General features: G+C 43.1%; 1 protein-coding gene across 3 annotated transcripts in view; it reads left to right on the top strand.

Moving 5' to 3' along the window:
* Positions 1–26,101, top strand: part of LOC8025851 (5-oxoprolinase) — a 240,122-nt gene that overhangs the window by 1,099 nt on the left and 212,922 nt on the right. Inside the window, exon 1 of one of the 3 annotated variants that reach the window (XM_042292107.1) lies at positions 15,923–15,944. The exons of the other annotated variants lie outside the window; for them this stretch is intronic. The gene's annotated coding sequence lies outside the window, so the exon portion shown is untranslated. Of the gene's footprint in view, positions 1–15,922; positions 15,945–26,101 lie in introns of those variants that run through there. 3 annotated transcript variants of the gene reach the window in all.

Genomic DNA, 26,101 nt, shown 5'->3' with positions numbered 1-26,101 from the left:
CGACGAAGACGCTGGAGAGGAGAAAAGTGAAGGAAAGGGCCGAAGGAGCAAGCACAAAAGAAGTGAGCAAAGAGACGACCGACATTTTGATGCAACACGCTGTTGACACCTGTTGACAGTGTTGAGGCTATGTGTTGTCTGCTACAAGCTTATTTCTTTTTCCCCCGACTACAAGTTTGCGTTCAAGCGTGAAGAGAGTTCACCGAGGAATAACACTATATAATTTTCATGCCAGAGCCTGCCAAATAAAAGCAAAGAACCGAAATTTGGATGTCTATCTCATGCATTCCACTGGGCAAATGAATAAAAATGGCGGCCCTTCCCACTCAGCTAAAAACAGCCAGGAGTTGGCGCGCATGCAATCGTGCTTCTCACTTTGCGCAGCAGGCTCATTGGCTCACTCAGGACGGGGGCGTTACGGCGGCGATATCATAGACTGGCCAAACTCTCCCCATATACGGTTCTGGTTTGTGCAATGCAGCACTCGTTGGCAGGTTGCCTAGTGGACTACAAGTTGCAGCTGCATTCGCCATTCCAACACCCTATGGACCCTACTACTGGTTGGAGTTGAGCTAGTAGGTTCATACTCTTGGGTGGTGCCAGCTCAACATTAATAAACACAAAAATAGACAACTGCTGAACTGTCAACTATATTGTGGCCATCTTTTTCTTTTACTACTATCAGTATTTACACCCTGGATTGAAACCCTCTTTCTTTTCTCCAAACTGGATTAGAGCCTCGTTCCTCTACTTCTATCCTTCTTTACAAATGCGGAGCTGTTTCTGCGGGGCTCCTTCAGGACTCCCGCACAAACAGTTTTTCTTGCTACTGCAGCACCAGAGAAAGGTCATGCGAGGCACGGTGGGAGATGAAGGGTCAGGGGCACCAGGCGTCTTGAACAAGTCGTCCGAGAGTGGTGGCAGCGAACACACTAGTCAAAAACATAAGTCGCCTTCTTTACCTATCTTGCGGTAATCGCTCAGTGACATGTAAACACAGCCGCGGTGGAACCATCGGTCGCACGAGTCGCAGCGGATGGTTGCCTGGTTGTCCCGCACCCGCTTCGTGCAGCTTGCACAGGAATTCTGCTGCGGCCCAGGGTTCGTTGGAGTGTCGCCAGCCAGTAAACGAATGCAAACGGTGTGAAAGTTGAAGCGGTGTCCCGTGGTCCTGGCAGGAGACGGTCGGTGTCCCGTTGTCCTGGCAGGAGACGGTCGGTGTCGCGGTTAGCAGATGTGCCAGTGTTCCGTTGCCGTTGCCAAGCTAGGCCTAGTAGATGTCCATGCGGAAAAGCTTGAGGGAAAGGGGCTGGCAACGTGCACCGAGCTCTGCAGCTTGGCACAATGGTCGAGAGCTAATGAGTTGTCCAGTTGGAGCCTGCAAAGCACGACGAAGATACAGCATACGCAGAGCAGCGCAAACATGCGAATGTCGGCCGCGTCTGGATCCAGCCAGTTTGTGGGTTTCTTATTTCTTATAAAATAGTAGGATTGCCGATTGCGGTTACTGCGCTAAAACAGAACCAGGGTCTTGTACTCCTGCTAAGATGGCTCGATTATCCTGTCTGCCACATGCCTACCTTCCGTGACTGCAGAGTATCGTGGCACTTGTGCCAGAACGCATCATCCTTCACCGCCTCTCACCAGCGTGCGCGCGTCGAGCTTCACCGCTTTGCACCCGAGCGCTAGAAGCAGCGACTGACCTGGGGGAGTGCCTGGCTTAGCGCAACTTATGCTCAGGATTATTACGGGTTGAACTTCTTCGTCCTAATTGTAAGTTAATCTCTAAATTAAAAAAAAAATAACTAAAAAAACAGCAGAGAGAGGGAAAACAAGGGTCTATATAGATTTGAATAAATACTGTAGTTACGGTAGTTCCCTTGCAGCTGTCGATCGAAAGAGCAGCAAACTTTGACGTAACTCTGGTTCCTAATGCCGCTAAAGAGCAGTGTCACTTTTAGAGCGCAAGTGTAGGCTTTTACAATATTTTTGGGTGGTTGTTTTTGCATTTTATGATATTAGAGTCTTGAGTTTGATAGGTTCATTAAACTTATGGGACACATTTTTATTGGTAGACTCGTTAGTGGATATGCTGGTTCTTCTTGCTGGCATTTTACAGAAATTATGTTTACAGACAAAACAAACTAAACCGAGTGTAAAATTGAGAAGGGATAGAGGATTTATCCCAGTGAGCTGTTGCACTATGATTCTTTAATACACATTGTAAATGAAACCTCCTGTATATCTTTTATGCTCCATCTACTCTTATTACATACGGTAATAGGTAATACGCTTGAGTATCAAAGAGGTACCCTTGATTGGCTATCATAAATTAACTCATTGAGATGCAATCACTTTTTCATTCTCAAGTGATGTGCTGACAGATGTAAGCACTTGCTCCAAAAATGTCAGTGGCTGCTTCAAACCAATATTTTGCCTGCTACAGAACCTGCCACAAAAGGTCAAATGCCGCTTCCATCACTGAAATAGTTGATGCAGAAAAATGGAACTGACGGTGAGTTACAAGAATGGCTTGATATGAAATCAGTGACTCTCTAAGCCGGTGTAACACGAAGGGTGTTGGTGTCAATATTCATGCTACCTGAGGATCAAGATGCATCTTTCACTCAGGGCATCAAGTGACATGCCTATCTAAGATTGTGCTGTCGTGGCTTCATTCATGTTTTTTTTGTTTGTTTTTTTGCCAACCACAAGGCAGAAAAACGTCAATGTAATCAACAAAAAAAATTAAGACGACAACCACCTGAGGGTTTATTCACACAAAAGCCTGCTTAAATTGTGTTATGAGTCACCCGGACATTTGTGCTTCCCTTTTCGCATGCAAGGCTACTCTCTTGACAGTGGTTTCACGCTTCGTACGAAGCGAAGCAATTTGAATCAAAAGCACTGCAATCGATTTCTTATTCAGAAACAGCCGTTCTTCCAAGCATTGTTTTTGCCGAACCAAGCTCAGTAGAAGCAGCCTGATCGGCTGAGAGGCAATTGCTATACGAGGAAAGAACCTCTGGAATATACTTACTTCACAAAGCTTGCTTCTTGCATTAGACAGGGAATTCTTTTGTTTTATAATGGTAATCCAAGCACTCCTTCGCTTCGCTGTATTGTCCTTGCCTGACAGGAAGCGGAAGAGCCTTTTGCCATTCTCTGACCTGCTTCTGCACTCAAAGGCACACCAACCAGGCGTGTACGAGCCACGAAATCCGGAACGTTAGGATGCGATTCCCCAAAAAGAATGCATCACGGCGCCAAGTGGGTGAGAAGCAACCCGGATTGTTGCAGCAAAAGCTGGCTGGCCAGAATATGGTGGCTCGTGGTCGCAATTTGGAACGGTGATGATAGTGACAGCACGTCTCATGTAACTGCTGCTGTCGATTGATGCTGCAGGAAATCAAAACACACTCTGCTAGAGTGAGACTGTGGTCAGTAAAGCATTATAGAATGGGAATGCGGTATTCTGACACTGTATTCAGCGACTCTTGAATACTACCTATATTTATTTATTTATTTATTTAAGTACCCTCAAGGTCCTGAGGCATTACAGAGGGGAGTGGTACAAGACAAATTTGGAACACAAACAATATACGAACACTAAAAGCCAAGCACGAAAAATGTAAAAAAAAAATATGTAAACAAATTAAGAAATGTATAAAACAAGGCAAACAAACAAAGAGAGATATTAACATAGGTAAGTAGTCAACGCACTTTTAAACAACTCAAAGGATGGTATGTTTACTAATTGCACGGGAAGGCGATTCCACTCTGAAGATGTCCTTGGAATAAAAGAGTTATAATAGGCTGAGGTAATGCAATGGGGAATTCCGACTTTAAATTGATGATCTACGCGCGGCGAGATGAAAGCAGGATCTAACATTAGTTTGTTTTTAAGCGGAGTATTGGAATGATAAATTTTATAAAAAAGACACAAACGAGATATTTTTCGGCGTAATGAAAGAGCAGGAAGTGATAAATTAGTTTTCATAGTTGAGACACTAGATGTGCGATGATAGTAAATATAAAACGGACACCGCGATTCTGTAGGGCTTCAAGATCAGTCACGAGAGTTGAGAGACCAGGATCCCAAATTGCTGCTGCATAGTCTAGTTTGGAACGGACAAGGGTTTTATACATTAGTAGTTTTAGGGACACTGGGGCTAACCTAAAGTTTCTCTTCAGGTAACCAAGCATGGAGTTAGCGTTGGCGATAATGTGGTCAGTATGAGTTTTCCATGACATGTTAGAAGTGATGTGCACCCCAAGGTACTTATAGCATGGTACAGTTTCAAGAGGAATTTCAACGATTGAGTAAGTAGGAGATATAGTAATTCGACGGGAGATAGTCATCGCTTTACATTTGTTAGTATTGAGGGACATTTGCCACAAATCACACCAATCAGCCACAGCTTGTAAGTCATTTTGAAGAAGTTCGATGTCAGTAGTATTAGTGACTTCTCGATAAATTACACAATCATCAGCAAAGAGGCTAATCGATGATGATACACAGAGTGGTAAGTCATTTACGTAAATTAAAAACAACAGGGGCCCCAAAACAGACCCTTGCGGTACACCAGAAGTAACAGGTTTGATAGAAGAATTTACATTGTTAGCATGAACGAACTGAGAACGATTAGCTAAAAAACATGTAATCCAAGACAGCACGTTAAGATCGAGATTGAGTTGACTGAATTTAAAGAGTAAACGTTTATGAGCAACTTTGTCGAAAGCTTTGCAGAAATCTAAAAAAACACAGTCAATCTGGGATCCACGGTCAAGTATGGAAAGTACATCATTAGTGAAGGTCAGTAGTTGGGTCTCACATGAAAGGGATTTACGAAAACCATGTTGGGATGGAGAAAAGAAGGAATTAGAGTCCAAGTAGTTAACCAAATGAGTGAAAATTATGTGCTCTAAAATTTTACAAGGTGTGCTGATTAAGGAAATGGGGCAATAGTTAAGAGGACTCTGTTTATCGCCCTGTTTATGGAGTGGAATCACCTTCCCTATTTTCCACTCTTCAGGCAATACACCAGATGCAAGAGATTGCTCAAAAATCTTAAAAAGGTAAATTGCGATATAATTTTTAGTATTCTTAAGGAGTGTGGAGGTGACATTGTCTACTCCAAAAGACGAAGATGTTTTTAAGTTATCAATCAAATTTAAAATTCCGTCATAGTCAATCACAAGAGGATCCATGGGCAAAAAGTTATAATTAGGGTACACAGGGTGGGAGCAATCATCATCTACACAAAACGCTTTTACAAAAATGTCATTTAAGATGGAGGCACACTGGTCATTTGGAATAACAACACCATTATTAGTGAGCGATATATCGTTCGTTTTGTTTCTATTCATAATACGCCCGAACTGTTTAGGACTGGTCAGTAACATGGAGGGTAAGGTCACATTAAAAAATGTTAATGTGACATGGAGGGTAAGGTCACATTAAAAAATGATGCCTATTTGGTGTTTCATAGCCGAGTTTTGTTTTAAAGCTGCTTTTTAACGCTACCCCCAATCCCAAAATTTTGTTTATGCATTTGTTGCTACATTTAGCGGGGAAATAGATATCGCAAGACCTATACACGAATTCAGTTTCTAAGCTAAATCTAGTGGGAAAATTGATGTCACGTGACCCGACATCACGGGACATACGGACCAGTGGACCTTTTCCACTAAGCTTCTGCGCATGTGTATGTATACCCCCTCTCCTGGCCTTGCTTCCCGCTGTCATCATTTTTGCAGAGTAAAGTTCCGGTCGACCAACATGTTCAGCACCTATCTTTGCACATATTTCGTCTTTTTTGGCCATTGTTTGAGCATAGACGTTTCCTGTTTGCTGTTGTTCTCAGTCACATGGGTTCCGTATGTGGGACAAAAAATAATAAAACATTTCAATGTGGAATATGCAAGAAGATGTAGGTGAGGCGAAACAAGAATGTGTGACAATTGCACATTTTTTTGTAAACATCTTCCAGTGGCGTTGAGAGATCAAAACAATGTTTTACCGCATACCAGGGTGTCGCCATTCAAGATGGCTGCACCCTTGTGGAAAAGGTGTGTATGTTGGTGTGGGTCACAAAAGGCAACGAAGATCGATGTAACAGCACGATGCCAATGTATTCTGATGGGTGGAGGCAAGTGGGGCTATCTTCATTTGTAGTTCAAAGACAACTCCGCAGACAGCGCTCGTTACTGGAAGATGGTCCATTCAGTTTCCCCGCTAAATTTAGCGGAAAAATTCACGTCTTGTGGCCAAAACATCAATCCAGTTTCTCCACTAAATTTAGCAGGAATTGACATCATGTGAATTATACACCAATTCGGTTGCCCGCTAAATTTAGTGGGGGAAATCGATCTTACGTGACCTGACATCACGTGACCTATATAACCATTCGGTTCCCCCGCTAAATTTAGCGGCAAAATATATGTTACGTGACCCACTAAAGCTAAAGGTTACTGCCAATTTTTTTTTTTTTTTTTTCACGCCAGAAGAGTGTATTTACTTGGCAACCTGCAGGTGCTGATGACTGATTTGTTTTGGAGGACGTTAGACATCCTCAAGCTTAACACATAATCATGCTTGGTTAGAGCGCGGGTCTTCGTGCCTTCTTGTAAAAGTTGGGGTTGCACCACATTGGCGGTTTCCAGAAAACTCCACTGGAGCCAACCCGTTCTGTCATGCCTGAGCTGTCTCCGAGACCTGAGCGGGTACCATAGATTTGAACTAACGCCATTTCATTGAATAAGTGGACATTTTATCGAACACCGTTTCATCCAATGCCGTTTCACCAAATAGCTCGGTGTCGTTTCGTTGAATTTCGCTTTTCTGAATTTTGGAGTATTACAGACTACAGTATGTGCTTTTGAATGTTTTACACTTACTTTCAAAATTGTTTTAATGCCCCCGTCGAATCACCAGAAACAGAATTTCTTTACCGATCACTTTTTCACTTAAATTTTAGTTATTGAATCGCAATAGGTTACTACATAACAAAACTTGAGCGTGTATGTGACTTACTGCTTTCTTATAAGATAAGCAGCTGTTCTCCACCGCACACTTTGTTCTCTGTTCATCCCCCATGTGTTTAACCATAAAAGGTACGTCCTGGAACGGATATAACTATTCTTTGCTATGTACACCTTTTTTTATATTTTGCTTATGTCTGTTTACGCATAATTTAAACCGGAGTCTACTGACAACAAAAGGGACAAACACACTAATGTCATGAAGAAGTAGTGGAGAAAATGGTGTTTCTTATTTTTAGTACCCCACTAAGTTGGAAAAAAAGTTTATAAATTATAATGATTCTTATAATGCTGCTATACCACTGGTGTTATAAGAAGTCTATTTCCTAGCTCCAGAATTCCTACTGCTCAGTTACGTGGTGTTTGATTAAATGGCGTTCAATGAGAGTGCCACAGGACCCAGGCCCGTAGCGCTTTATTGTCTCGGACCACGTCTTCGCATTCAGAAACAGGCTTGTGGTTCACATCATCAAGTCGTACGGTTGCACACTTGGTTGGTTTTTATGACTGCTGCTGCTAACCGCTTCTGCTTCCCCATCTGTGTCCCTTTAATACGTGGCTTGCACATGACGTCACGCTAGAGAAGGATGAAACCCCTCATTATGCTGCTGGTTGACAGCACATTCACCAAGGCAGACTTCAGGGTTGGGCAGAAATACTCTTTGGGGTATTTGGAAATACAGCTACTGGCTTACACGACGATTGCCAAAATACTCATACTGAAATAAATTTATATGCAATACATATCAGAAATATGCTTGAAAAATAAAAAAGTATTTGAATACAAATACATTGGCATATTTTGCTGGGGCAGACATACAATTACTAAAGTACATTGTTCTGAAAAAAAAGAAAAAAAGCAATTTTAAATGTTTTTATACTACGTAGAGCACTATACGAAGAATGAAAAACAGTCTAAAATATGTGACTTTTTTAAAGAACTAATGAGTACTTAGTGCAAGATGCAGCTTGGATTTCGATGTTTGCTCAAAATAAATTCAGCACAGATTTAACATTTCTCATAGTAGTAAGGGAAATAAAGTTTTTTTTTTTTACTGTTGAGCTTTTATTTTTTTTTTTCGGCATCTTATTTTTTTAGGCAAGATCACAGGGACATCTAAATCAGTTTCTTGTTCTCCCAAATAACCTCGAGACGTCACCATGATTTTGTCTTACTCGGCGCTTCTTTCGGCAGTGACCTTACGATGTCACCGTGGGGTGAACCCATATTTTCTTTGGTCGGGGACGCTTTCTACTCGTAATCTGCAGGAATAGTTGATGTCTGGGAAAACCCTCGTGTTCTTTGCAGAATAAAGAAAGGAGTCACGTATGGTCAGAGACAAAAGTTCCTAGGCGAACCTTGGTCAGTGCAATAGGAAAGCCGCGATGTCCCCTTCGCGCCACTCTCCACCCCTTTCACGCAAAACAAGAGAACATCTGTAGATGGTTCCTTGAAAATTGTAAAGAAATACATTGGGGGCCCCTGAAGTATTGCGATACCAGGAGTACACCTGAAAATGTATTTCAATATATAAATACAAAATACTGTAAAAAATGTATAGTATGCAATGAAAAAATGAAGGGGACATATTCTATGGGAAAACATTTTCAAGATATTTTGAACAGATTAATTGAAATTTCACAGTTTATGGTGCCTAATCTCCTTTTGTTAATCTGATGTTAGGCTTTGTATATCTTGTTTTTTTATGTTGTGGGTTCAGTGTACTAGCAAAAGACACATGTTCTTGTGCACAATATATGAAACAGTGTGCAAAACAACGAAGATGAGAGATGTAGACAGGACAAGCATTGAACTGTCAACTAAATATTTATTGGAAGAAACCCATGGAACTAAACAACCAAATCAGTACCGTATCAACACAAGTCGAAGTAGGCTATCTCCTATTTGGACACATATTGACACAATGGCGATTTGGTTGTTTACTTTCATGGGTTTCTTCGAATAAATATTTAGCTGTTAGTTTACTGCTCCTCCTGTTTACTTGTTTTCTCCCGTAATCGTTATTTTGCTCATTGTTATTTTGTGTGTCGTTTTAGATCTTGCTTAAACATGAACCAACTCGCCCACATTGCCACTCTAGTTCTTGTGTACATATGGGGCATGACCACAAACCTAAAAGAGCATCATGAAATAGGTTATTCTGCTCCTCATGAATCACTGAGTGCAATGAACAACGAATATAGTAAATACTAGGCCTCCTTCTTTGTAAAGTATTTAAAAATCACAAAAAAAGACATTTTTAATGGGCTGACAAACATTTCTTTAAATTTTTAGAACTGTATAATGCACATATTAACCAAACCTTCATAGTTGCACTCTACTACGTATCCTAGCATGCCAAATTTGTTTGGAAAGTGCCCCAAAATTAGAGAAAGGAAAGATAAAAGAAAAATTTTTTGGAGTATTGTTATAATCTTTACAATGTATCCTGTCCTTTGGGACATTTTCTTGGCTCACTATGACAGTCCTATTTTTGAGAGGCTTGGGGGTGAAGGGATCTTTAAGGTCTTTAGGTATGTTGATGACTACCTTGCCATTTCTCGACCACCCAATGAGCTCACGGATGCAGCGGTGGCCAATCTGTTGGGCACCTGCACGGCTTTCTCTCATGGATTGGAATGTACCCTTAAGCTAGGGCTACAAACCCCCCACCAAGAAAGTCATACTGCAATACAACTCCACCCATTCCAAGCTGGTCAAAAAAGGCATTGCTACTTCATGTCTCGAAGCCTCTTCGACTAAGTTGCGTTCTGAGGGAATGGGCAGACGCTTCCAGCAACGGGTCGACCGACACACAGGGTTTCCGCAAAAAACTTTAATTTACGTTGCAGAGCGTATGAAAAAGAAGCTTATCAGTGCCCAGAAGACTGCTCAAGAGCGCCCGAAATGAAGGCCGGCGACCATTCCGTCGTGCCTTATCTTTCAGCCTAAAGAAAGTGGTGAACGCCATGATGTCTTAGTAGCTTTTTCTGCTCCAATTAAGCTATCTCGTTCGTGCCGAAAAATCGATTCCCCTGACTTGGGGAGTGACGGCTGCAAGAAGAAGCAGCGGAACAAATTTGTTGAATGCACCGAGGATCTGTTGTACCACGTTCGACCTTCGTGCGGCCGCTCTTACGTTGGGCAAACAGGGCGATGCGTTAATGCAGCCCCCACTAAGCAGTCGCTCTCGGGTCACTTGGCAGTGCATGGCAATAGGTGTGAGTGCACACTGGTTTTTTTCGGACATCAAGATCATCGGGAGAGATAGGAACGAAACGACAAGAGAGATACAGGAAGCCTGTGAATTGTCAACAAAAAAGGGACAAGCAAGTGTGTCAACGAGCCGTCGTTGGCCCCCTCTTGAGAAAGAATCGGTATTTTTGCAGAAAGAGGGGTGGGGGCATGGCAGGGCGGGGCGAGGCGGGGCGGGGGCGGGGCGGGGGTAAATGACCTGTTCTTTTTTTTTTACATACAATATGTAGGCAAGTGTTTTATTGTTATTTTATTCCATTTTATTTTTTTTTTTTTTTTTTTTTTCGAATTAAACTTTTTGTTGCTAGTTATGCCTTATGTTGTCTCTTCCTTCCATTTGTCCTTGTTTTTAAGTGTTAAGTTTGAGATTACCATGAAAGTGTAAAGACACTTTTTGGTGGCAGGAATTTTTGTTTTTATTAATACTTTATGGGAAATTGAAGCTAATGAAAAATGCGGTGGAGAAATTATGACTAGCCCTACTTCTCAAGATAGATGCATTGGCAGGCAACGCCACAATTTGAAGGACCGTGCGCATGAAAATGCCTGAGATGTATGCATACTTCAGTTGCCAGCATTACTTCAAATGCATATTTCGCTCATTTTGCAATAACTTCCGATCTGGATTTTTTTCATAAAAGATAAAGATTAAAAAAAAAAATGGAACAACCTAAAACAAAATCATTGTTTGAAAAAACAAATCGCCTCATTTTGACCTACATTTTTTTCCTGAAAGAAGAGATACTAATACGTAAGAAATAGGTACATACTTGCATACCTTTTACATAAAAAGGAAAGAACTATAAGTATGTAATGTATTTACAAAATATTACCGCGGTGCATTTGTATCTCGATACCGCTTAACCCTGGCACACATGCAACATATTTTCGAGAGAGGTGCATAGTTCTTAACGTGCAAACTTGAAACAGTGAGCCGAGCTTATTATGATGACGGTCAGCCAGTAAGTGCAGAATTTTCTTGCACCGATGCAATCGTGTTACGAGTAAAACAAATTAGATATGCCGCCGACTCCAGATTTTGATTCGATGGGCTGTCGTGTCGGCAAAACAGGCTTCATTGCACGGTTCAAGGTGTGTAAGTCGTTGGAATCTCAAAATTATTTGACAAGTGACTCTAGGAGCTGAAATGGAAAGCCCTTTCAAGTAGCGAAGTTTTCCAGACTTAGTGAAGCGCTGGTAAACATTGCAAGGGCGACTGTCGCATTCACTAATGGTTGTAGGATTGTTCAATTATCAGCTTGATGATGCAGAAGCCAAACTGTGTCAACGTCACAAACGAGCAAAGCTGCTGGTAAGGCTCGAATTAACATGTTTTAAAAGTGCAGTGCTAACGAATTGCACCTCACAAACTGGATAATGTGCAGCTGCATCATCGATCTTTGTTGAGCCTTCGCTGGTACCTTCTGTCAACAGCTGCTCTGTCACGGTGCACGCTGATGAAACAATCACCACAATTCTTAATACTTCAGAAACCACCATCTTTTGTTGTTCCTCGAGCCCAAACTTTTTAGCTAAGGAGCCGGATAAGGGACTTCAGTTGTCTCGGGAGCCGGAAAATGAACAAGTAAATATATTTTCAAGGTTAAAAAGCGCAAACGAAACAAGGGCAATAAATGAGCCTAAATATAAATGAGGCTAAATGAATAATTTTAAAAAAGCATATAAGTGGCCCTAAAAAAAAAGTTTTAAACAATCTGGTTGGGACACGCGTGTCAAAAAATAAATTTTATGCAGAAAAACTTTTTTAGATCAATATTGATGGCGAGAGATTTGTTTGAAATTCTGCATGCAGAGTCCATGACGTCACGGAATGGTCATTAGCTCTTTCCACCTCAACTAAATTGCGTCTTGCGCCAATTATATTGCTCTAAAAAAATATTTTTTCTGCATATGTCACGGTTCAGGGTCCAACCGTTGGATAAAGAGAAAAGAGTGCACGATGATGGAAGAGATAGAGGTATATTAAATAAAGAGGGAAGCAAAAAGAGCACTAATAAACTAATACACAAATGTACAAAAAGGTATCAATGTTCTCGCATGTTCGTTTGCATGCGGTGATCTCAGTTGTGGTCTGCTGAGTTGATGGTGTCGCCAAATTGCGTCGGGGTTAGTGTCCTCCTTGTAGTTGATAGATATGAATATGTGGGCCGTTGCCGAGAGTCGTTGTCACTGATCTTTGGTTACCACCAAATCCGTCTTGTGCACCTTCATCGGCACCTTTGTGGATGCTCAGGTTGCTGCCAAATATCTTACGCCAGCTTCGCGTCAAATTTCAATGTCTCCTTTCCTCTTCTTCGGTGGTCGCCGAGCCTTCACCGGGTCATCGCCGGGTTCTTTTTAGGGTCTTCGGGGCACCATCCCGAAGCTGCGCCTCTCTTCGGGTCGTCGCCGAAATGTGGGCTCCGCTGCTTCGGATGATCCTTTTTTCCTCCCGCTTCTTGTCCGCTTCTTTGTCCTTTGGCTTTCGGACTAGCAGTCCATACAGCAATGGCACCAGCAGCATTCTGGGCGGCAGGATGGAATGTCCCAGCGGTGCTGGAGCGTGGCCAGCCGCTGGTGCACTTGCCCCGGCCCGATGCCGAGGTCCATTCCTTGCGCAGAATTACCGCCTGCCGTTCTTCGATGCTCCAGCATCTCTTCTTCGTCTTGTTCGTCAGGAAACGTGACAGCTTAACGATAATAAATTGATACTCTTGTCCCAACCAGACTGTTTAAAAAAGCATTTTTTTTTCCTTTTTAGGGGCCCTTTAAATAGAACGTTGAAAGTTGGAGTCAAAATTGAGAATGAAGAATGTAAGGTGAATGAAGAACACCTGCTTTACATTTAAATTACAGTATTTAGCTGATTAGGACCTTAAAATAATTGGGACCCAGCAAACGCGCGTAGGAAGATACACAAAAAGGAAGAGAAAAAAAAGACGCCAGGAGTGTTTGTCCTATCTCTCTCTCTTTCTCTCTCCGTGTATCTCCCTACATTTAGCTGGCATCTTGTAGCTGAGCAAATTGACTTCGATGACGTAGACCTATTTGCTGCAGTGAAAGCAAGAAAAGTTTGATAAAAAAAATGCTGTGGCTAGCGTTACGTCCGGACAGAGCACTAAAGTGCGTATACCTAACCCTCCCCTCCCCCCGCCTTCCCCTCTCTCCCCCGTGAACGTAGGGAAGGCGGAGATTTGGACGTAACTTGGGTTACGTCGGACGTAACTCTAGACACTTCATCAAAAAAAAAAATGAAAGACGTTTACAGTTTTCTGTAATGCCGAATTTGAGCACAGCTCTTGAGGAGGAGGATCGGAGGGGAGGGTAGCCCGTGTGATTTCACAAGAGTGACTTCACTCGTGACCCTCGTGACGTTACTGGTGACCCTCGTGACGTCACCGATGGCCTTCGTGACGTCACTGGTGACCCTCGTGACGCCACACGTGACCCTCGTGACGTTGCTGGTGACCGTCGTGACGTCACTTGTGGCCTTCGTGATGTCACTTGTGGCCTTCGTGACGTCACTGGTGGCCCTCGTGACGTCACTTGTGGCCTTCGTGACGTCACTCGTCACTGAGACCCTTGGGACGTCACTGTGACCGTTGGGACGTCACTTGGTGGCCCTCGCTCTAAAACGGTTAAAGTGCAGGCGAGCTGGTGTAAGTTATTAATGATGATTGAAACCTGAGATTGTTTTGAAAAACGAAACACTCGTGAAGGAGGAAGAAAAAGGGACAGAACGTCCGTTCGTTTTTCTTCCCCCTTCACGAATGTTCAGTTTTTCAAACCAGTCTCCGGTTTCAACCATCATGTATCAGAAAAGTTTGTTGTAGTTTTTATGCAGTACCATGAAGTAATAATTTCTGTTTTATACTTTTTCTGTGAATAATCAAAGGTGGCAAATTAGAAGTTAGAATACCAAACAGCACATTTCTGCTTATACCATGTCCATAACTTTATCTCAGCATCTTCGTGATTTAGGAAACTGTTAACATGCCCACTTTATTTTTCTCTTTGGTGTGATTCAAAGTTATTTGGAACTAATCCAGTTTTTAAATATAAAAAATTTCTTTTGCCAGGAAATATGGGTGCGGAAATGGTTTAACTTGAGCTTATCTTTTTTGGTATCTTCATTCCGTGTGTGTTTTGTACCGTGCATTAAAATGAATGTGCTGAGACACAGCTAGACCAATTTTGTGGTCATGTGGGACACAAAACCATACTCATCATCGTCAAAGGCGCAAAAAAACTCCTTGCCACGGGCGCCATCTTTCCTAAGTACAGGGTGCTGCCATCTTGGAATTGTGACGTTGCTGCCATAAGGAGGCTTGTTTCCTCTTCTTGCCTTGACGAATGTGCTGCATTTGTGTTTTACCTCGCATTCCACCGCATTTCTTGCCTTACTCACTAAAGAGTCATCCCCAGTGTTGCCAATTTAGCGGTTTTCCCGCTAAACTTAGCGGTTTTTGGTTCTGTTTGGCGGGATAAATTATTGTTTTGCGGGCGGCGGGATTTTTAGCCGGTTTTATGTAACCTTGGCGGTTTTTTAGCGATATAGAAGTTATATCGATTTACTGTCAACTATGCACCTTTAATATCCATAATGATAAGGATAATAAGCCACAGTCGTCTTCGCTTACTCTCAGTAATGTTCTGGTTTGTGAGAGTAACGCCTGTGACGTCATCAAAACATTAAGTCGAGTACGCTCAAAAGTTTAGAAAAGACTAGAGGTTCCTGGTGATAGCAGACGAGCCAGGTGCCGCTATTTCGAAACAGAACTATCTGCGAAGAGTGTGGATTTGGTCGCGCACGCTGCAACGAAGAAGCATGTTTCGGCCGCTGCACCTTTCTCCTCTGGTAGCAGACGACTCTACGAGTTGAACGGGTCTTACCGCTCATTCACACTGGAAGCGGATCCGCGTTCGCAAAGCGGTTGCGAGCGCGGTTGTATGAAGATCCAGTACAATTGCACGCGCACTCGATGACATCAAGTACGCGTGCAATTGTACTGGATCTTTATACTACCGCGTCCGCAACCGCTTTGCGAACGCGGATCCGCTTCCAGTGTGAATGAGCGGTTACTATAATAGTCACACATTGCTGAAGGGTCCCTTGCCATGTTCGTATGCGTTCACTCTGCAATTTTGGCTTCGTATCGTGACCTGGGTAGAGATCAGTGACCTGGGTGAACAGTGGCGTGGCGCGACAGATTTCTAGTCAAAACAAAAGGAAAGCGTCCTTTCAGATGGCATTGATATGATCTTTACTGTTATTATACCTCTGTCAAGAATTAAAGCAAAAAAAAAAGTATAAAAAATCGTTTTGCGCTGTGTTTTGAATTTAGCGGTTTTTTAGCGGTTTTCGGGATTCCGACTGCGGATTTTCAATTTTTGAGTTGGCAACACTGGTCATCCCGTGCTTATATTTAGTGCCTAATTACATTCCATCATTACCTGCATAACTTGTGCAGCTAATTTCGCAAACCATTTGGACAATTTGCATTGTCTTCATTTCGGATGCACGTGACGAGGCTAGGGGGGCACAGGAATCGGCGTTAGTACTGACCAAGACTGAGTATATACATACTGGAAAATACCAGGCAAGCCCCCACTCATGATTTAAGGGGAGACACTGCTCTTTAAGGTAAAATTTTGCTAAGAACACATTTTTAAAAATGTGTTTTTTGAAGTTTGGTAAGCACTTATCTTGTCCTGAATGATTTTCGTTAAATAAGTCTCTTATCTTGAAGTATCGTCCTGGAAACAAAGTGAAATGGATCTGTAAATTTTTTTAAATATTATTTCTGAGTGAACTATTTAAACCCCTTACTATATTATGGAAGCCATATCTCCACTTGCACGTATCTAATTTTCATATATTTTTCTTTATTCTGCTAGCTGTATGCATGACATATGCAATAAGGGGTACAATTATATTGAATAGGCTGTCAGGCTTTTCGTAGGTGCCTTTTAGGCATCCTGCAAAAATGATTTTGAAACTGGAAAGTTAAAAAGTTTATAAATCATCCTAGAGCTCTCATTTACACCTTATTGGATTCCAGATACCTCTTGGTTCACTGCTATATGTTTATTTTCTTATTTTAGTATTTCAGTTTGTCTTAATCCTTCCCATAATCTTTGCAAATTAAATTTTCAAATTAATAAAACTAATTGGGTTATATCAAAACCAAGTACATATTTGTAGTCGGATAGTAATGGTAAATAAGCCATGTAAATTTAAACATAGTGTGCATACTTTCTCAGATCTTACAAATTTGGGAATGGGCGTTTAGTGTGGTATGGGCGGATGCGCGGTATTCTACGGTAGATTACTCGATGACAGCATGATGGTTCAAAGGCCAATTGCTTGTGGCAAGCCATATTGGCTCAGTGATGTTGGTGGAGCATTTGTGTTAAAATGCGCCAGTGTATTTAGTATCACGCAGTTAGGATCTTCAGAAAGCTGATAAAAATAGCGTATGAATTGCCACTGTCTGTTTCCTGAATGATTTGCATTTTGCCTTTGTAAGAAATTTAAAACAGTTGCTTTTGATTACCGTAAAATACCGAGCAAGCGCCCACTCAAAATTATGGGATAATCGCGGAAAACTCGGGGATGGGCGCTTGTTAGGTCCGAGAGCAAAAACGCAGAAGGATAACATAGTCGGGTGGGCCCTTGTTCGGCCCGACCGCCGAATGCAAAATGGCGGCCATTTGATGATAAGGCATCATCAACCTCTTTACTGAAGACTGGTGCCCCGTCACTCAGCTTGCGTTTCAGCCGTGATCTTCCGTGGTTCTGTTGCAGGAGCAGTTCGTATTTTGAGTCCCACTCACGCACTCTTTTACGGTCAATCTTGAATTCACGCGATGTCCGGCTTACATTCTTTCCGTGGCGCCTATGCCATTCAACAACTTATACTTTCCTAGCGACCATACACGAGTGCATCGTCCAAACAAGCGAACCGAGTGAACACAAGCAATGCAGCGCGATGAACACGGAACTAACCAAACCACCGAACAACAAGTGGAAGCGGAGGGGCAGAGGCACACGGGCACACGGCACGTGTGCAGCACACGCGCTAAGCTCTGTGCGGCTTTCCATTCGCTAGATCCTCCTTTCCAACGTAGTGTATCTTCACTACTTCACTCTTGCCACCGTGCCCTTGCCTCTCTTCCTTTCTACACCAGCTCGCCTGTATCTTTTGTTATTTCTACCATTTGACCTCGATTCCTGCGGCGCCGGCGTGTTGCCGTGTTGCGCCGGAGCCCTTCGCCCGATTCCCGCGGCGCCCTTCGCCCCCTTTGCCCGCGCTGTCGTGACAGTGGTCGGGACTCATAACTAGTACCGGTCGCTTTAACTTCAGGAGATAACGGCCATCCGAGGCGACTGGGCGCTTGCCATGACCTTCGCATATTTTTTTTTTTTTTAATTTGCCTAAAATGGGGAGGGTGGGCGGTTGATGTGTCCTCTGTTTGTTTTTGAAATCGTTCAAAAATAGGGGTGGGCCCTTAATGTGACATGGGCCCATGCTCGGTATTTTACGGTATATGTGATATATGATGTGGGTTAACTCACATGTTATTTGATGCTCGGAATAATGGTAACCTCTACATGGGGGACTTGTTTGTTCATGATATGACTTCAAAATATGTTAGACATACTTAATCGTTTTCATGATAGAAACATTTGCTCGACTGGTTTGTTCATGAATTTAGAGAAACTGTCATGCTTCGTCATATGTCTAATCATTTAAAGGGACAATGAAGGCAATTTCGCACATCTTTTTGGCGATTGAACTGGGTTCCAGGCACGTCTCAGGCCACGTTGCCCAAATTTCAGCCGAAACCGGCGCTTGTGTGCCGCGCAAATCAATTAAACAGTCGCGGTAATAATCGTACCGGGATCGACTGGGGCGATGCCCCGAGAGTTGTGGGAAAAGCCAGGTGAAGCGGAGCTCACGTGACCGACGCGGGGCCAAGAAGCGCGACGTCACAAGAGACGCGTCAGCGATTGGTCGAAACAATAAACGTGCCCTCGGTCACGTTTTGGTTCACGATTTTTAGAAATACTGTTCTAATTTCCGCTTGAATAGCAGTGAAAGGAATAAATCGGACCGGAAATGATTACTAAACCGTAAATAAAGAAGCATAATTGTTTTTTTCTTTACTACGCTGGACACGAAACTGCCGCTTGTTAACGGCTGGGCGGTCTCCGTCGGGTGATGGCGGAGGACGCCACACACATACTCCCGTTCCGTTTGTGTTCGGTCACTGAACGGAAGCTCGAACTCGCTCGCGAGAGCGGCATTGCCGTCCATGTTGATAGTTTCGACGAAACGACCACGCCACCGCGCTGCTATAACCCACCGCGGTAACCAGAGTCTCGATCTGCTAAATACTACCGATACCGACTATTCACACTTGACGTCACTCCCTACGTCACCTCCGTTTTCGGAGACCCAGAAACGAGAATGGAGATTGTTCAGTTTCGGTTTCTTTGCTTCTTTCGTAGGCACAGAAATACGCGTCACAAATGTCTACAAAAAATTGGGCAGCATGCGATGTTCCACAGAAGGATAAAAACACCATTTAAAAAAATTAAATAAAATCGTCTTCACTGTCCCTTTAAGTGCTCTAATGATTTCTTAGAATATGAAAATTTAATTCAGTTAATTGATTTTAACAGAACGGTTGAGAGTTCCCAGGCTGAAAAACTGTCACGACAGTTTGAGAGCAATTGGGGTAATCAAAACGAGACACTAGTAAGAATGTGTGTTTGTGGGTGTCGCTAAAGTACAGAGGAGTTGATACTGGACAGGGATTTACTTTCAGTGACTGGTGATGCCGAAATGCACACAGAGCATCTGTGCAGGTGAAGGTATCTGTCTACACAGGCCCATAAAGCGATGCGTGGCATTTGACCTCTATCGAATTTGCGGGTCTTTCTTTTTTTAAGGTGAAAGCCCTACTTGTTTCATTGAGCAAAAAAATGTGCTATCAGCCGATAAAAAATATGATTGAGTGGCATGCGCCTCTTAATGGGCAGCGCTACTTGTTCAATTACCTTGGTGTCACCCTTGCGGTTGTCCTATAAGTCGTCCTAGACCTCTAGGATGACCTCACTTGTCACATTACGTGAAAAACAAGTGGTGACGTTTCCTAAAGATGGCCATAAAAATATGCCATCATGTCATCAGCGTGATATCACCACTGGAGCGCCATATGCAAAAGGTGCGCTTCAGACTTCATCTGTGCTCATTGTGTGCTTCGTGCGATGGACTGTGAGGCGACCGCGTCTACAACTATGGCCTCGACATCAGCAGCAGCATCTACATCCACGGCGGCTTCCGCAGGCAAACGAGGCCACCCACGTAAATACGTGACAGCCTCCTTAAGTGACCTCCTCTAGGCATTGTTCTAGATGTCATCCTCTAGGCGTCGTTCTTGATGTTGTCCCACACGTCGTTCTTGACGTTGTCTCTAGGGTCATCCGAGACGTCGTCCTCTAGGCATCATTCTCGACGTCATCCTAGACTTCTTCTAGGTGCTGTTTTAGACGTTGTCCTTAAGGTCGTCTTAGAGGTACTCCTAGACGTTCTTGAGGTTGTCTGAGAGGTTGTCATCGGCATCGTCCTAGACACCGTCCTTGACGTCCCCGTCGTCGTCCTAGATGCCGTACTTGGCGTCGATCTCTAGGACGTCATGCTATGCGTTGGTCCTAAAGTTTAATACGTGTAGAAAGATTACTCAAAAACATTTCTCCCACGGGACTATAATGCTTTCGCCTTGCCACACATAAGCAGTCTTAAAGGGGCCCTGCTAAGGACTTTTTTACTGGTTTTTAATTTGCACCGAACCTGAATGCACTGAACGTAGTAACTTAAGGAAACTTTTCTTTTCTCGAATTTCACTTTATTTTAAAAGCTATAGGCAAATTAAAATTACGGAAACAAGGAAAAAATAACCTGCTTCATGACGTCCCTGGTCGCTTGACAGGCCGTAAACTAGCGGAGGAGTGGTGAGCTCAGCGAGCGCTCACGGGTACCGCACTCTGTGTTGACGCATTGAGGGGGCGCCACTAAAGCATGTTCTGGCTAGGCGGTATGAAGCGGGCAGCCAGGGCGGCTCGCATTGCTTTTGCTGCGTGATTAAGCACCAATTCGGCATGACACTTCATTGGCCACAAACGTCAGCAAACACAAGATAAAGATTAGTTCAGAACCGGAGCCATTTCGCGCTGCCATACCGCCAAAAGGCCAAACCGCAAGCCAAAGCTGCTCGCCGAAGCCCTCCAGAACGCTCGGAACCGGTCGGATCCTCTAGTCCATACGACCACTGCACCACCGCATACATCCGGGACCTTTCTTCGCTCTCCGCTCGTCGGTGCCTGATCTCACTACACCTTTCCAATATGCGCCACCTTTTCCACCGCTTGGTGGCGCATATGTCGATGGGTCATTTCTTGTTTCCACCTTTCCTAAACTGCATTTGTTTTTTTTTCAACGACTTTTATAAATAACTGAAACGGTTCGCGCCACTTATATTATGTATCTCGACTAAAAAGAAGCTTTCAGCGACTCTGACCAGCAGTAAGCCCAGGACAAAAGATGTCACATATCGCGCGCTTTCAGCACCGCAGGTCGCCTCCGTAGGTGGAGGAGGTTTTCGCGTCATCCGGTTTAAATATGACGCGCTGATATTTAGTTACTCTCTCCATGCCCGCTGGCTTGCCCGAACCTCAAGAGACGTGGAAACAGCAAAAAAGGTAGACACTTAAATATGAATACTTTAAGCATACTTCTGTCATTCCTTTTTTTTTTTCCCTTAATTTTATTTTGCAGTTTTTATTGAAGACATATGTCACTCAGGCCTGTTATATTTTTTATGACAAATGTTGACGGGCCTGCCTTTTGTTCAGAGTACACCGTAAGCGAAGCTTTGTATAACAAATAGTCAATTTGTAAAGTGGAACAGGTGGATTGGTGGCTGAGTGGGCTAGTGCACACCAGCTCGGATCACTCTGGAGCGAAGCTCGCACTGCAGTACCCAGAGATCCTTGGTTCAATCCCTACCCTGCCAGTTTCGAGCTGGACAAGCATTGTACCGGTGGGGTGCACGTTAAAGACCCCAGACTAGCGGTTGTACCGCGCTGGCTAAATGTCTCATCTACAGCTGAGACACCAGACGCCCATTGGGGCTGACTAACTTCCGGCTGTATAAACATACACAACACAATTACTTTTACAAAGTTGGACATTGTGAAGTGCTGTTAATAAGTACTTCAGCACGGCCAGTAGCTGGCTCGATCTCCTGCTCGGCCTTAAATAGACTATTGAAATACTTCCCGAGTGCTTAATATCTTTAAGAAAACAAACCGAGGCAATATCACTTAAAGGCGCCATTTTTTCAGCCTGCTAAGCTAACAAAAAGTTGGTGACTACAAAAATTAAATGTTGAGTGGTAAACTTGGGAGTGGGTTAAGCGGTACGGTATTTCTTCGCAATTAAGCACATCATTAATTCAGGTTGTCGACATGCTTTTTTCTGTGCTTCCGTGCATTTGTATTTTCATTTTTTTATTTTTCTGCAAACTGGTCAGCTACTATGGCCCTAGAAGATGGAAATCTTCCCTGCGCATCAGTTCAATCATTCTGCTGCAGAACCTGACCGAAAATAATGACAAACATGACTAAAGGTGTTTGTAAAAAGAGTCAGCTATTTGTTTCTCAAAACCACTTCATAGATTTCGGAGGGGCTTAATTCTAACGTTTTATTGTTGTTTACCAATGTTTTACAACATGGCCACGAGCATGCTAAAGCCGAAACAAACTAAATGCGGAGCACAAGTTTGTCTGCTTCTTTTTGCAGGGTTTGTGGGGACGTCAGAACATCGAGCTCTGATTGCCTCTGATTGAAGGATAGTGGGTAGACCTCGAGGCAGCCTGCTTTGAGGTCTACCCACTATTCTTACGTCACTACAACCCCTGCAAAAGAAGCAGACAAACTTGCGCTCTGCATTGAAGCCATCTAATGGTGGCGTGTGTTGCTGGTTGTCACAAGTGCTGCCTCCCGCTGTTCTTTTCTAGACACAGACCTGGCAGACCCAGTAGCCAGTGCCGTGACAAGCTCTGATTGCAACAGTTCGAGGCTGCTAATTCTCATAATCCCTTTCTTAGTTCTTTCGAGTGACAAAATGTTGCAAAAAACTTTCACTGTCTGTATGGGCTGTGCTGCGTATCTGAGTGACTTGCAGATGGACTGGCAGTTCTTTGGCAAGAAATGTGATCAATTACTGATAACCGTTTATGGATGAAAGATTAACTAAATGGTTAGGGATATTTTACCTAAAAAAGTAATTGAACCATTTTAAAAGTGTGATATAATATATGTAATTCGGACTACTCGGACACCAGGGCATTCTTGCCTTTGGTGTTGCAAGGTAGTTCATGTTATGTAATGACATAACATAAAAAGGCACTTAATACTCATATGCAGAAAATATAAAGAAAATGGAAGCTTGCATAAATGCACTTAACAAAACCAGCCTGAGAAAAAAGAAAAAAAAGGTCTCTGTACATTATTTTATAGAAATGATGATAGGCACCAAACAATAATAAAAGAATTGGACAAGCCACGTTATTGCATCATACAGCAAAAAAAAAAAAAAAGAAACAAAAGAAGGTAAGCTTGCTGTCTAGTGGTCCCAGCAACTGCATTGAAAGAAGTGACAAAAGAGGTGAAAGAAGAACAGAACAGCATGAAATTGTTTGCAGGTTACTCAGATGTGTTATCATTGCAAACTCCCCCTTCCCCCCCTCCCCCCCCTCCCCCCCCAAAAAAAAACAAAAAAACAACAGCATTTGCACATGCTTGCACATTGATCAGGAGTAGCAAGCAAGTCGGGACGTTGTCTCCACACAGGTGCTTAGGGTAGGGGCTGCTTAAGGCAGGGGCCATCGACCCTGCACTTCAAAAGATAGCCCAGGATAAGAACTGACTGTTCTTCTGGCTGATTACATTCCTCTGGTCAAAGGCTACCCTAGATTGGCACACTATTTCTGTGTCCTTACTTATGAAGAAAGGGTAAAAGCACAGGCGAGCTGGTGAAGAACTTCCATAGTAAACCGGAAACACGGAAAAATAAAAAAAACGGACAAAACAACAACAAGTCTCAAAACCTTTGAAGGTCGAGTTGTTTTTTTTAAAATGTTTTTAATGAGTGGGTTTTGTTTCCAAAGGAATAAGTATAAAGAAACAGTTGATGTACATATTTTTTCTTATCTAGCGGTAACACATCTTCTCTGGAATAAACATTGTTTCTCTCGCACAATTAAAACAAATACACAAAGTGTTTAATTTTATTTAACAGATCTCTATTAAAAAAGATAAAGAAAACCACAAAGGGTGTACAAATGGGGTCTGTGCAGGATAGTTATACATAGCTTGCACTGACCTCTCTTAGACATAATGGGGGGCACAGGACAGGTGGCTTCTGTTGCCTTAACGAGGTATTCTGGCCACTAGGGAGAATGGCGGACTGACATCTCGTGCGAGCCATGTGTACGGCCAGGGGGACATCAAATAGGGGGACAATTGTCACAATCATTAGAATAATTTACTTAAGTTTCTAATAAAATATTTAATTAGTTCAATATGTTTCCAATTTAGAAACTTGCTGAGCATCATCGAAAACCACTAAAATAATAAATTTGAGAAAGACTTGATTTGCATTTTCACATTGCTAAGCCTTGTGCCTTTAGCACAAGGCTTAGCCCATCCCTGCGCTCTCGTGTGCTGCAAGTTTTTCACAAATACTTTCCACAAAGCGAATGCAAGTTGCACAGAGGAGCGTCATGAGTAAAGAATGTGGATTTTTTAAGATGAAATGAAAGTTCTCAGTTATAAGAAAAACTAGGCTAAAGGAACTGAAATGTATGTTGTTGGAAGTCGTAAGATGAATGAAAGGAAAACTCTAACCAAAAATTGATACGGAGCCCGACGTTTCAAGGCCAGTTCGGCCCCCTGATCTTGGGTGGCTGTTTTTGTCCTTGTCGTCGTCTTGAGCTGGAGTCTGACGGTTCTCTTCCATTCTTGGACATGCTCACGAAGAGAAAGTCCAACCGTTTGACATTCGAAGTTTACAGAAAACCGACACACACCGGCCGATACCTGGTCTTCTCTTCCTACCACCCTGCAATGCACAAATCTTTTGTGGCTTCCGCACTCTTCAGGCGAGCAATTACTGTCTGCTCCACTGAAGAGGCTCTTAAGAAAGAGGTTACAACGATCAAACACAACCTAAAACAGAATGGCTATTCTCCCAGGTTTTTAAACAACGTGTACAAAAAACTTAGACAGAATGAAACAGGAGACGCGCCTCCACCCAACCGCGTATGTATCCCGTACATCAAGGGCCCAAGCGAGACTCTCGCGCGCATTTTACGAAAATATGGCGTCAGTGTGACACATAAACCGGTGTCCACCATTGGACGCCTCTTCTCGCTTCCAAAGGATCGTTCCCCTAAAGAAAAGGCTCAGGGACTCGTCTACAGGATCCCGTGTGGTGACTGCGCCGCCTCCTACGTTGGGGAAACTAAAAACTTTCCGGAACGTCTACGCCAGCATCAGTATGACGTTAAAAAGAGTAACGTGCAGGACAGTGCGCTGGCAGAACACATCCAAAAAGAGGGTCACACGATTGGATTCAATAATTGCTCTATTCTTGGCACAGAAAGAAACTGGCGAAGACGCCTTTTATTAGAGTCCTGGTACATCCAGAACACCAAAAATAACGTCAACTGGTCAGCTGGGACAGCTGCCAAGCGCCTACGTGTCTGGTTTGCGGTGCGTCATGCAAGGTGCTACGAACCATAAAGCGCGTGCAGATACATAGGCCGTTTTAAAGAAGCCAGCAACACCGGGCAATTTGCAAGACGACGACAAGGACAAAAACAGTCACCCATGATCAAGGGGCCGAACTGGCCTTGAAACGTCGAGTTCCGTATCAATTTTTTGGTTAGACTTTTCCTTTCATTCAATGTCATTCCTAACCAGGTGGATGTCCACCGAAAGGTTTACGTTTAAGTCGTAAGATGAATGATTTAGACGCATGAAATGAGACGACACAAGCGCATCTTACAGCTAGCATGAACATGCTCGTTTAAAAGTCTGAGGAAGTTTTATGTTTGTTCCCAGTGGAGTTATTTGCTTGCATCATTATTATATCCTGGCTGCTAGTACAACAACCAGGAATAAGGAAGCAGTACACTGCAAAACTTACAAACGGGATGTGTGATTTGGAGCAAACCAAATCAATAATCCCTATCCAGTGCTTTTAACGACTAAGTTTTATCTGAACCTGTGATCAGCATTGCATGTCTGCCCTTATAATTTTCTTAGTTTCTTAATAGTTTTGTTAATATTAATGGTGGGGAATGTATTGTTCTTTGTCCTTTTCTTTTCCTTTTTATGTGTGAACGTTATTTTCTTTTTCCTCTCATAAATTTCAGTTTTGAGTCAGCACTCGTGTGAGCTGTCTTTTTTCTTCGTCCTGTCCTTTGTGCACTGTTTTTCATCAGGACGAATAATGCTTACCATGATGCCAGCGGTGTATATACAGATGTCCAATGTTGCCAGTACGTCTTTCTCTTTTCCCACAAGAAGAACTGAGGTAATTAAAAAGCAAAGTGGTAACATTAAGCATCATTAGTAATCACACCTAGTTGCCTCGGTGGCATCGAGGCAAAGCACCAGTCTACGGACCCCAGAGGTGTCGGGTTCTGATCCCGGTCAAGGTGCC

This window comes from Ixodes scapularis, unplaced genomic scaffold, assembly GCF_016920785.2.
Source record: "Ixodes scapularis isolate PalLabHiFi unplaced genomic scaffold, ASM1692078v2 PGA_scaffold2__306_contigs__length_199485367, whole genome shotgun sequence".
Lineage (NCBI taxonomy): Eukaryota > Metazoa > Arthropoda > Arachnida > Ixodida > Ixodidae > Ixodes > Ixodes scapularis.
The sequence above is the reverse complement of the archived record's forward strand: the minus strand, read 5'-3'. Positions and strand labels throughout refer to the sequence as shown.